The 13814-nt window shown below is 41.7% G+C and overlaps 1 long non-coding RNA gene across 1 annotated transcript in view; it reads right to left on the bottom strand.

Moving 5' to 3' along the window:
- Nucleotides 1-6742: 6742 nt before the first annotated feature.
- The window catches only part of LOC125946255 (uncharacterized), a 171330-nt gene continuing 164258 nt past the window's right edge, over nucleotides 6743-13814 (bottom strand). The window contains exon 3 of the long non-coding RNA XR_007467501.1: nucleotides 6743-7391. This is a non-coding gene — a long non-coding RNA (uncharacterized LOC125946255). The remainder of the gene's footprint in view (nucleotides 7392-13814) is intronic.

Consider the following 13814-nt stretch of genomic DNA (forward strand, 5'->3'; position numbering starts at 1 on the left):
GTGAAAAAGCACAAGGATAAAATTGGAACATAATCTTTGACACTGTCCTTGGTTTTCAGGATGGAAAGAACTAGCGCCATCAAAACTAACTGCAAAACTTTAACGTACTCAGACGCATTTAAAAGCGAGTGGCAACAAGCGTAAAAGGCTATAAGTTTTGCAAATGGCAGCAGAATGATGATCAAGCTCTTTTTATTTTTCCAGTAATGTGGTTTATTTTAGTAAGGATTGTAAATGGATTGCTCACCGACGTCAAAATAGCACACGAACCATTTCCAAGCACCTGTAGCTGTATATAACTGCGTCGACTAATTGAATTGGCCGCGTGATTGTCAAAAAATGGGGATCATAAATCAATGAATAATTACTTTGGAAGATTGCCTGACAAGGAATGAAACCGAAAAGGAGTGCCGCATATAAATGCCCCCGTGCCTAAGCTCCCCCGGACTATTTTGAGATGTTTAAAATATTTAACTGCAAGTGATTTAAATTTATTGAGACCCGTGCAACGAACCGCTTCCCTACTTTCCTTGAGTCATCTATACTGCTGGGAGGAGGGGGGGGGGGGGGCGCATGCTTTGCAATTATTGTGCAACTAGTGAATGAGCAAATTTAGCGAGTAGAGAGGAAAAATTCATTTGGATGAGAAGTGCAACGAACACGTACTATGGGAACAGCAGACAGACATATCGAATGATGTCGTATTGACGAAGTTCAAGTTATGAACGAATAATATTTTGGGAGCAACATCCGAGAAAGTAACATTCTATGCAGTGTAACGCTAATAAAGAAGTGATGTGTGCCTTTTTTGTAACTGTTTTCCCGTCTTGTTATTAGTGAGTGGCCTCTTCGAAGCGAGTATTTTATTCAGAAAAAGCAGTTTCACTATAACACGCGCTGACGATTCTTTTCTTACGATCCTTCTTGTTATGCGGGCACGGACTTTTTGGACCATGTTCCACTGAGGCCCACGTCATACAGCGAATATAGGTGCTGGACAACCTAAAATTACGATGTAGATTCTATTCGTGCCACTCAGCTTGGTAAAATATTAAGGTTGCTTCGGTAGGTATACATTAAACGCAAACTACCGCAATGTCTAAGTGGAAGCGTGTGCGGCGCTGAGAAATGTACGACCCGGCTGCGCAACCTTAAAATTTTCTTAAAGCTTGCTGATAGATGCCCACTCTTCTGTGAATTCAGTATCGGCTCACAGTGCTATTACTTGGCCTGAGTGGTGATAAAAAAATAAAACACGACTAAAGGCAACGTTTTTCCCAGTAGTCTTTGCTATTTTCTGCGGGAAGTCATACTGTGCAACCTTGTAAACTTGCCCATGCTTTCTAATCCGCTTCACATTATCGTCATCTAACAAGTATTGTGTTTTTTAAGTTAGCTTTGTGCAGAAAACTCTATCTTGTTTAATGATACAAAATGGTGATCATTAGACATTATATCATATATTGAGATATTCTTGAGTGCATAGCAAGTGAGTTCATTACGTTCCTAGTAAGTGTGTCATAGAGAATCGTAAAAGGCTGTCTGAATCTCTGACCCTCAGTTCGACAGTCAATTCACTGCTGCAACATGGCACGTCCCTTGGAAAAAAATCTCATTCAACAAGAACTTCCATTGACACATGTACATAAAGGTTGATTGGCTCCATAAACAAATTAAATAGACTTCTATAGACAACCTCTAGACACTGTGCAAGCTAGTCTATGGACAGATTTATGGCCTTACACTTTTCATCGAGTATTGTCGGTATCAGATCTACAGACAGTCTAATGACACATTGTCTTACAACTGTATCAAATATCGTGTATTGAATGTCCGTAGAATCTCTATATACTCTTTATAGAGATTTCAAACGTATTATTGACTATTGTTTATAGAACTGTCTGTAGACAAAGTCTACAGAACTGTTTATAGACGGTCTATAAACTGTGTAAATGTATTTTTTTAAGGGTCGTTACACCAGCCGATGATTCAGCTGCAAGCCTATAGAAACCGAGAAAACCGCGAGGGATTCTTTATCTTGTAAAGGAAAAACCAAGATCTGTTTTCTCAAAATAACGAGAACAGCCTGATTTAAACGTAGCAGCGAGAAAAGTGTATGCAGTCAGCAGTCTTTGTGCGTTGCAAGGTTATATTACATTTCGGAACTTAACCCGCGCAAGATATTACGAACCGATTATCTACCGTCTACACTGGTCGTGCACGTAAAGAAACTGAAGTATCCTACATGAATACTGCCTATCTTTACTCTGAGAATTAGACTCGAGATAATTGTTTTGCAAACATTAGGACCAACCCTGTCAATAGAAGCACGTTATGTGGAACGGGGTACCGTTCAATGCGGCACTAAAAACTGAATTGAAGTAGTCTAATGTTTTTTTTTTCGCTATACTTTACGAACACACAGCCCCGATATTTTACAGCAAATATAACACACATTCTTTCACTGGTCCACTGATGACCTGATTTCGCCTTCCTTGCTATAGGCGAATGTAGCAAGAAACACTAGCAAGAAAGGGCTGAGTAGTTTGAGTCATTAGAATTTTCCCACGAGCAAGCGAAAATACACGGTTTAGCCGCTTTACCAGTCGTATTTCTTCAAACTCCCGGCCTTACGTCGGTCGAAATGGAAACAGCAGCATGTGGTGGTCAGTTCCAGGTTACCTTACACAATAAGCCGCTAGAGGGCGGCATACGTGCGTACGAAATTATGAAATTCGAGCTGTTCATAGTGGTGCCAGCAAACTGGCAAATAATACGAAGCTGGCAAAATGTTTATTCATTGGTCAGTAAGCGAGGCCTTTCGACCTTATTCGCGCCTGCACTCTGAAAAAAAGGGGGCGTCTACGCTACTTATGCAAATGCGCTACGGCTGCATGCCAATGATGGCGGCATGCAAGTTGTGCAGAAACAAGCAAAAAATAATAATGAATGAACGTACACTTAGTTATCAGTTTTTTCGTGGTCTGTACCGGCTGTTATGAATGTGCGCGCCAAGTATCTCGGTGCCTATGGTATATATACGTGTCCCGATTAGCCTCATTCATGTCTTGAGGTGCTCATTCGGTATTAGGAAAAAGAACGAAATTAGGCCACTGCTGTTTGCCATACGTGCGTTTTGTGGCAAGTGAACGTGTCTGGAGAAAACGTACATGACACGTTTGGCATACGTGCTGTAGGCAATCTTAAACTGGATAACGTTACAAGGATATTGTCTTGTAGTATTCGTATTTCTAGTATATTGCTGGCTCAATTCGTAATCGCGTACCTGAACCTTGCGTGCGCCTCCCGGAAAACAAGCAAACTATGCAAGCAAACAAATGAACGATAATGCACATAGCTCAATTAACCTAACTAATGGCCCTGAAATAACACCGAGACAAGTTCCTCAGAAGGCTGGAAGTAGCGGTGTAAGTTCACGACGATAATCAAAGAAATCGTGCAAAAAACGCGCTATAGACACATGTACCATTCCGAAAATACTTTCTTATACTGTGCACAAGGAGGATTGACTTTTTCTCTTTCTCTCTCTTATCTCTTTGCATAGAGCTTTGTGCGGACATAAAATATTAAACTAAATTTTGGTGTTCCAAGTGCCAAAAGCCACGACATTGACGCGAGACATTATATTATTATGAGGCACGCCATAGTGGGGGACTCCTAATTAAATTTCACCATCTGGGGTTCTTTAACGTGCGCATAAATCTAAGTATACACGAGCGTTTCTGCATTTCGCCCCAATGAAAATACGGCCGCCGGGGACGGTATCGAACCCGGGACCTCGATCTCAGCAGCGCAATTAATGTCATAGCCACAAGCTACCACGGTGGGACTTTATGCAGACTGTGGTTCAATATGATAGATGTGTAGCAGCAAGAGGGACCATAAAATGAATAATCTCGTCCTGCTCTCTCTTTGTTAATGCAATGTCATTCTGGCACCATAGGATGAGATGTCAGCTGCTCGCTATATGTTTAGCCCAAGGTATGCCGGCTGAGCATCCGTCACACCTATTCCGACCAACATGGTTGCTACCACTCACGAGTCTCGAAGAATTAAAGTACTTCACAACAACCAGCAAGCACGGCTATACACGTCCACGAAAGCGCTTCAGCGAACATTCTACGACTCGCGTATTTCTCCGCAGAAGTTTATCGCACACGTCGAAGTACGAGGCCATGAATGCCACTTGTATACCAATTTACACGCAATACACATGGACGTACGTATGAAGCGTTAAAGTAGTTAAACGCGCACTGACCACAGACGACAAATACAAACGACGCAAGTGAACCGAGCCGATAGCCCTTAAAACTATATATATAAGAAAACCAACAAAAAACAATGCGGAAACTCTCGCTTGCTCGCTTCCTGCAGCGAACCGTGCAGAAACACGCGGTTGAAACAGGCAGATAGCGCGCGCGAACGCGCGAAAACCGTCGTATATGGCGGTTCACATTACGTACATCGGAACTCCGATAAGCGCGGACTAACGCACACGTTACGCACAGACACGCATGTCCTCCTCGATGTAACTAAGCCTGCACATACACACTCACGCACGGAAACGCATCACGTCTGCGTCTCGGTACGGGCGTATACGTATATAGGAAGGGTCCGTATACAGTGTGCACCTGTCGAGCGGAAAGGGAGAGCGCACTGCCGTGTCTCGCACGAGGATTTTACGGCGTTTTAATGTGGGCCCGTAAAAACCGCGCGGCTGCGGCAGACAGGGCTGGGCGTTCGTGCATGCCAAAGGGAGCTTCCTGCGTCGGCCACGAGGCGGCCTCCGGTCGCCGCGCTGCCGCGTGCAATGAGACTTGTCCCCACCGGCGGCGCGAGCGAGATTTCATTCTAGAGCAACTTCGTCCATCGGAACGCCCTGCGCTTCGAACGATGGCGCTGAGATAAGAAGTGGCCCCAGAACTGAGGGGGTGGAATAAAATTCGAAAGCTTGCGATAGCGTGTACGGAAAGCTTTATTAAACTTGCGCACGCGCTGTCTCTGATCTAACTTAAAGCCTGACGAAATCTATGAAAGAGTGTTTAAGACATGTAGAATTTGTATTGGTGTATTGAATTAGTATATGACGCAATAGTTCAGCGGAAAATCGCTAGGTGGAGTGGTAGAACGCCCACCTCGGCTGCGGGAGGCTGTGGGTTCGATTCCCACCGCCGCCGGGCACCCACTGGTTCAAAAGGGCACAAGCGTACCCCGGCCTGGCGTTCGGCTTCCTTCAGGGGTGATACGCTTGGGAAAGGAGCCTGCGCCCTGAATTCCCGTCGAAACCAACGTGAGCACGGAATGTAGCAAATTGCTACATGTAGCAAATTGCTACATTTGGGTGGATGTCTTAGTTTCCCTTTAATGAATTAGTATATGACGCAACATTATCTTTCATTATTATCACCCCACTACACTATAGTGACCTGTGGGCGATTGCAGTACAATGAATAAATAATTTAGAAGCAAGTATTTACATGATGGCCGAAAGAATCTAGCCTCTCAATTTGAAATAAAGAACACAAATTTCGTGCTTGAAGTCGTACTTCAATTTACGAGACAGCGACGCTTTATAGTCGACGCAGTTGGTGCACGGCGTCGAACGTAAGTGCTTACGAGCCACGGAAACCCTATAATTTTTTTCCTGCACGTTAAACTTATACTTCCATTAACTGAAAAGTATACAGCTTGCTGGAGTGTAAATTGCATTTCCAAGTATCCATAAAGAATTTATTTTTATGCGGCATATCTTGCCAATGTCAAACCTTATTCTCTGAGGACTAGTGCAGTCCACAATTGTATACCATTATGTTATTACTGTCTTGCCACAAGTGTCGGTACTGTATAAAGATGCAGTTGATGCGAGAAAATTCAGTAGAAAATTCAGCCCACTGGAGAGGTTTGTTTACCTTGCCTAACACGTTCAGCCATATAATACTCTCCTTTGCATAGTAACATTCGGCTTCTATTATTACGTGAGGCTATGCCGAAAGCCTTCTAGGCTAATATTAGCCCTCTAAGAATAAAGTTGTGAACTCGCACTACTAAGCCCACAGACCTTATATATTCAAAAAGGGGAGTGGGTTCACCATATAGTATTTGCATGCTTTAGAGGGTTGCATTTGCCTACTGACGTGACATGACAGATTCAATTTTCCCGACCTTACGCTATTTCGACGCCTTTGAAACCGTGCAGACATCTTCGATACTTAATCGCTAACATCATCCCAGTCATCCAATGTTTACCGTGCACCCCAATAACAGTTGGTTCGCCTCAGAACACAAAGAAGCGCGGAATTGTAGAGAATCATATTGTGCGGAGCTGATAGACTCATAATTGCAAAGACAACGTTGGCAAAAATGACACGACGTACACCTTGTGCTAGTTGTTGACAATGTTGTTGACGCAAAGAAGGCACTGTTATATGATTGCTTGTGAGTTAAATGCCCTGTACCGTGCTGCATCTCCCGAAGAAATCAGTGTGCAGATTCTTCATTCGGCCATTCCGTCTCAATTCTGAAAAGGTTGTTCCATAAGCGAGAAAGAATCCGGTATCTCTTACCGAATTACTTGCAGCTTATTACGTTTAACACGTTGGTTAATATATTAAACAACAAATAATTTTTGCGCGCCAATTTTAACTGCGCTGCTGTATTCATAGATAAAGAGTAATGCCAACTTCCTGTTGGGTGAAGTTTCTAACGTTAATGCTCGGTAAGGAGCATGTTAGAGAAACGCCAAATAAAGATGTGCAGCGATATATATACACGAACAGATGCTGAAAGCAAAGCAGAAGAAACCGCGGGATGGTTCCTTGAATTGCGAATTACATTGGGTCCGCTCAGCGGCGTTGTTTAGCGTTGAGGCACAACGCACGAACTGGTTCGGGCGAAAAGCCCTGGGAAGTGTAACGTGAATTCCCTGTAAGAAACGGGGTTGCATGACACTGACCTTTAGGCGTTCGCAAGTGAAGAGGCCGACGTCCAAAACAATGTCCAGAACCTGTAATACTTATCTCGTCCAGTCTTCTTCACCTCCGTCAAGAGTCACACAGTGTCGTTGTGATACGAATTAAAGCACACACACACATACACACACCACACGCACACAGCTGTAACGTGTCACTTTGGACAAAACATCGCGCATCACAGTTCTTTTTTTTTCTTCATCAATGAAGGACGAAAGGTTGATTGGGAGCGGGTGTTGGGAATTGGGAGGAAGCTTGAGGGTGAAACGTTTCTTCTAGTCGTAAGCGGCGTCACTTCACGCGTCTCTGGTAGCATTTTCTGCAGCAAAAGGCATGTATGTGCATCGTTATGGTGCAGTATCCAGGAGCCTTGCGGGTGAGAAAACGTCTTCATCGTTCAACCTGCATTGAAAGCACGCCATGTCATTCCGTAAGGTTCAAGTATATAGTTTGGTTTAAACTCTCTCGCGTGCAGCAAAATATTTCTGCTATACGTATATGATAGCCTTAGTTCTTTCCCCATCATATTGTTACACTGTTCTGCAAATGAACCGAAAATTAGCGACAGCACATAGGAGTTCATATAAAAACGTCTACTATTAAAGCACCCCCCTGCAGTCTTCCCGCGCCGTGACCACGCTAACAAAGTAAAACGCATAACGTGCCGCTCATCGCTTTACGTAAGATCATTTATTCCTCGCACAGTAATACAATGGAATAACCTACCATCTCGCGTTACCTGAAGTTAACTTACCATCTTTCCAAACCTTGCTGCAAGAAAACGGTTAGTGGGAGCAAATTAGTTATTACGTATTGTTATATGTACATATTAGCATATTGTGTATAAAGTTTCGTGCGATTTCATGAATTAGTGCATATACCCCCTGTTCATATCTATTTATTTTATGTTCCTTGCGTGTGTTTATTTCATGTAGTTTTATTTCATGTCTATATTGCATGTTTGAGTTATACTTTGTTTCCACTGGTTGTATTTCTAGCGCTATAGTGTTGTATCTTGCATGTACGAGGTTGTGTCTCCCCCCATAATGCAGTACCCTCGCCTGAGGGCCCTTAATTAGGGGTAATGTAAATAAATAAATAAATAAATAAATAAATAAATAAATAAATAAATAAATAAATAAATAAATAAATAAATAAATAGAAAACATTTCTTTGCCTACTTCCCTCCGGCCCACCTTATACTCTGTGCCGTACACTTCCTATCGCCATTTTTCCTTCGACAAGCGTCACACGCACATTGTCTTGGTCCACGTCACATCGCTGGCTGAACACCTTATAATACGCTGTGAATCCGCTTGATGTCACAAGGACATTTGCATTTCGGCATAGTTTGTGAAGGCTATAGTGCATAAACATAAAAATTGCACACATTAAAGTTGTGACCTGTGCAGTGCTGAAGTATAAGCATTGTAAGCGATTAAACGTTGCATAATATGAAAATAAACACGATTGAAAGCATCGCGCTTAGTTGTATAGAATTTGATTAACCAGTTCACTCAAGTTTCGCTTTACATAAAATATATGCGCCGTATTTGCGTATCTTTTTTTGCAATTTTGCTGCTGCGGGCCGGGCTGAAAGAAAAACATGAAAATCATTTCGCTTGAAATAAATTATATAGCTCACACATGCTGCAATTCTGAACAAACCTTTCTCCATTTAGCCGAGGACGGTACAAAGAAAATAACTGAGCTTTAACTATAAGTTAATAATAACGAAGCCCATATTGTACTTATTAATATTTACATTACCATAGTAGCTTAATATTAGTAATGCTGCCTCATATAATAAGGAATAAATGGTTACTCATGTAGTGCTTCATGCGTTGCACAGAACACACAGTTCTGAAACGGTAACTTAAGAATCTTTCCAGTAGAGGTGAACGAATATCAACTTTTTTGAATATGAATTGAATACGAATGGTAAGTATGAAATATAGAATCGAATATCGAACAGTCAGACGTAGCCGCTCATATCTGCAGCAAAAATGTTTATTTTGGCATACTTAGGCACCACGCCTGCACAGACTAGTGAAAAAAGAGTCAACTATATGACGGACAATCATGATCAGCCTTAAACGCAATATCCCTATTTGTCATTAAAAGGACTGCACGAATAGTCTTGCAGCATCTTCACAGCCTTCTTGCAAACAAGCTATGCAAGAATGAGCGATACTGTATGACACAGCTTTCCAGAAACGCTAAAAATTTGTTTAAAAATCAGAATTTGTAGAAAATGAAAAGAAAATGCTTCTTAAGGATTTGTGCCTTGCAGAAACATGTAAAAGGACCCGTTTCAAAGAAAACATCACTGGCTGTAGCGTAAAAAAAAAAAAAAAAACTATATGACTAGACTGCAAGAAACACTAAATTACAGACTACAAGCCAGATCACAGGTTATGACACCGAAAACAAAGTTTGCATTACCCATTTGGTTTCTGCATTTCTTCGAAAACTTTTGTTGCTGTGGTAACTTGGGATCCTTTGTTTAGCAGATGGAGAACAGTAACCGCACTTTAGGAGCCGGTTGTTGCGAAATATTTGGCTAGTTCCGATATTCGAGAATATTGAACAGTTAATTTTCAAATATGAATACGTATTTCGTATTCTAAACTTCAAATATTACCCTACCCCGACAATTTAGAGAGCTGAGAGTGCACTGAATAGGTGTCGCAATATGACAACGGTAAAAAAAATATATGCAGATTCCATGCTCTGTCGGAAATTTGTCTTAGTTATTAATGCGCATATAAATTAGAGACAGGTGCTTCTACTGGAGCCGGCTGCCCCTCTTCGCAGGGCAAGCAAAACTGTAAGCACTAAATACACTGGAAAACCGGATACAGTGAAATATCGTGAACGATTGCGAACTTGCGCGCAACAGCAAAGGAAAGAAATCAGCATATAGTCTTCGCCGCGCAGCATCGTGCCATGGATGCTCGAGAAGGAGTTGTCAAGCTTCGTCAGCGACGCCACAACAGAACTTGTAAACTAGAAACGCCTGGAATGCTGACGCGTAAATGCTGTGCCAAGCCACAGTTACAAGAATTCTATCGTCGCTCAACTTTGGCGGAACGGACAATTTAATGTTAGTTTATGTGAAGAATAACTCTGAGCACTTTGATTTCAGACCATACCAGGTGTTCGCGCTGTGAAGTCCTAGTACCCACTGAGATACCATAGTGAAATGTTTGCGCTGGCCCTTCTGTGATCTTCAGACTTTCATATTCTAAGTGTGCGTTCGACGCAGGTAGGCCGGGGACTTTAGTGATGTGACGGCGGCCTGAGCATTTATTTATTTACTTATTTATTTTATTTGCACATACTACAGCCAAGCATTTGGCTATAGCAGGAGTAGGAAAAGAACAATAACTTTTACATATACATTACAACTGTGAAATAGCAGTAAGAAATTCATCTAAAGGGCATTCGCGCGCATTTCCGGCCAAAGCATTCCAGCACTGAATCCTGTAAAGGAAAAAAAAAACTGTACAAGAACAAGTCTGAACGAGAACTATACGGAACAATATTTAGAGCATGATATTGTCGAGTATCTGAGGGGGCTGAAAATGAAATGTAATCCTGAGAAGAACAACGTGGTGAATTTACATAATTGTGCAAAAACTTCAAACAATCAAAGTGGCGACATTTCTGGAGTGTAATTAGATTCAGGTTATAAAGGTTGGAAGAGCGTGAAAAATGTCTATCATAACAACGACAGATAAACCTAACAGCTTCTTTCTGCATTGACTTTAACAACTTTACGTCTTTTTTATGATATGGGGATTCCATGATGGGCATTTCATGTGATAGAGGCGTACTCCAATATCGGACGTATTAGGGTTATATGGGTTGTCAGTCTAATGCGTTTTAGTGCGGAACGGAGCGTGCGCTGCAAATAGCCAAGGTGTCGAAAGGCTTTTTTGCATGTTAGTTCAATGTGCGAGGACCAGGACATATCCTGCGAAAAAAGAACTCCCAAATATTTATATTGGTTAACTCTGTTTTGGGATTGATGGTTAAAATAGTATATGAAATAAGACGTAGAACGACGCCTCATGTAAATAACTCGTCAATTTGATCAGCGATATCGAGTGACTGGCCTATGTCATGGGCAAATTCTACGACCTCAGAGACTAAGCAGACAAGATGTTGTTTGACTGAAGAAACCCGGCAATATGTTTATAGACGATATGCTCCCGTAACTTGACACATTAGGAGGTTATTGAAATTGGTGTACAATTTTTCAAATGTGCTTATCACCTGATTTGTATAATGGGAGAATCTTAGCAACCTTCCATGAATTTGGGACTACCCAAGTGGACAAGGATTTTTTAAAGATAATGGTAAGGTACTTGCAAGTCCATAAGGAGTAACGTAAAAGAAATGAGTTTGGAATGTTATCCGGGCCTGTGCTCTATTTTGAATCAATATTTAGAATAAGAATAAAAACACGTTTCTTGCTCACTTCTATGTCATCTATTGAAGTATTTGTAACGCGATCAAAAGGGGGAACCTCAAGAATATCTGTAGTGAAAACTGATTTGGAAATAACTGTTAAACGCCCCTGAAATTTCAAGTGGATTACTAGTATTTTGACCATTAATGTAAATGAATTGAAAGAGAAACCTGGAGGTAAAATCATTAGAATTATCCATGCTTCATCAATCTTCTATACAGGGTTTCCAGCGAACACTTTCAAAATTTCTAATGGTTGCCTGTGGCAGATAGCCCAATTCTAGTTCATGAACTGATTTACTCGAAGAGGCGGACATTACATGCACAAAAAATTGAAATGCATAATCGCCTAATTAACAAAAATTCACTGATTAGGTTTTTAACCAAGTACCTTATGGTTCATATTGCAGTTCACAAATTCTAGCGGTTGAGTTCGCAAGGCGGATACACTTGGAACGAATTCTCAGGATGACACCAATTTCGAGATATAAATTCCCAAACTTTGCGGAGAAATGCATTGGCGTTGCAGTTACCTTTGTGCTTCAATGCATAAAACGCTTTGTTAAGAAAGCGAACACTTAAAACTGAACTGAACACTGAAAACTGAACAGGATGCCGGGGTTTGCAGAACTTTAAAGAAGCGTCTTCAAGTGTTTATATGACTTCATGCAGAGCACAAATATTCCCTCGGAACACGGGAGAACTAAGTGAAAAATTTGTTTAGGTGTGACTGATCTCCTCAAAATTGTCCTTGTTAACTGGCAATCCTAATCAGGGGCTAATGAAGCAAAGTGAAGTCAAGTGAAGCTTTTCCCCAAGACATACCACTGAGCACAGAAGAATCAAGAGCGCACAATATTGCTGTACGCAATATTAGCAGATGTATGCAGGTACGCGAACGAAGAATACATACTGCGCCTACCATTCAATTGCACTTCCTACGAGGTTCACAAGACTGGCCACCTGAGGTTAATGCAAATGCATTGTCTCATCGTAGGGACGGTGAGGAAAGTGCCAAGACTGAGGTACACGCGAACCTGCTCCCAGAGAAGCAAGTAACACTGAGAAGGGTTTAAAATTGAGCTTTTTAGTACATTTTGAGACTTATTTGGAGGAGCAGCTAAACGACGGTACAAGGAAAGACAACACTAGCACGCCCTTTGTCATTGTCTCGTCGTTTAGCGCTCGTCCAAAAAAGTTTCAACAAGTAACACTCAGTACAATGATGGCGGCGAGCACATTGGTCGATCGTCGAAAATATACTTATACATGGCTCATTGATCCGTCCAGCGTAATCGCTAATGCTCGCGTAAGTTCTAGGATGCACATTCGTATTCTCGTCGCGCACGCAGTCGGATTACCCAACGCTCGGCGAAAACAAACAACGGATAGAATCGACGATAACATTAGAGAAACTTCCGATACAGAAAGGTGCATCTTGCGCGGCGCAATAACTTTGAACATGTGTTAGCCGGTTGAAGACAGCCACTGGGAAAGGTTAATAAGTACGCTAGGCAATATAAACATATGGACAGCAAATATGGCAAGTAATCTAGATGGAAATGGCATCATCCAAGAGCCTGCCAGAGGTCTCGTTTTAGTATAACGACGGCTACGCAAGGTTTCAGTGAGTGCAGCGGCTTTCTTCAAACGCTTGAAGCGCAAATTATTGTTTTCCATAAAAGAACCACAGTATCGACTGTGATTTAGCGTCTCTATTTTATTTCCATAGTTATCGTAACCACAATTTACCTTGTGGTGAGTGTTCTCATCAGTGTATTACCATTTCCTATGCCAAGATGGAGGCGCTCCTCCAGCTTACGCTGTGAATGGGCTGCGTGTGCCACGCAATCCTGGGACTTTCAATCTTATGTGGAATTTTGCCAGAAGTGAGAAATTACAATATTCCAAACCAGAGTTTAAAGGCGTCTCCGCTTTCAAGAAGTCTTTCAGTTATCCGCCCATAAATGTGCCATATTAAAATCCACTTCGGAGAACAATCAATATCTTCAGTCGCGTATATTAAAGGGCAATGGCCATAAATATAGGCTGCTGCTGCTGATGATGATGATATCAAAGGGCAATGAAATAGCATCGCGTATTGAAATCACTGTTTTACAGTTTAGTTAATTACCTACTTAAAATTTATGCTGAGCTACTAAGCGAGAAGAACGAAAATGAAGGCAAATGTGCTATTCTTCATTTGCATCTGTACAAGAGCATGTTCAATACCTTCTGATATATTGGGAATACACTTAGCGCTTAAAAATAGCATTTTGCGTGTCAAATTTTTTAACTCAATAGCGCTGATTTGGTGAGTCACAATTTCGGATTTTCTTATCAGTTTTG

This window comes from Dermacentor silvarum, chromosome 6 (genome assembly GCF_013339745.2).
Source record: "Dermacentor silvarum isolate Dsil-2018 chromosome 6, BIME_Dsil_1.4, whole genome shotgun sequence".
NCBI lineage: Eukaryota > Metazoa > Arthropoda > Arachnida > Ixodida > Ixodidae > Dermacentor > Dermacentor silvarum.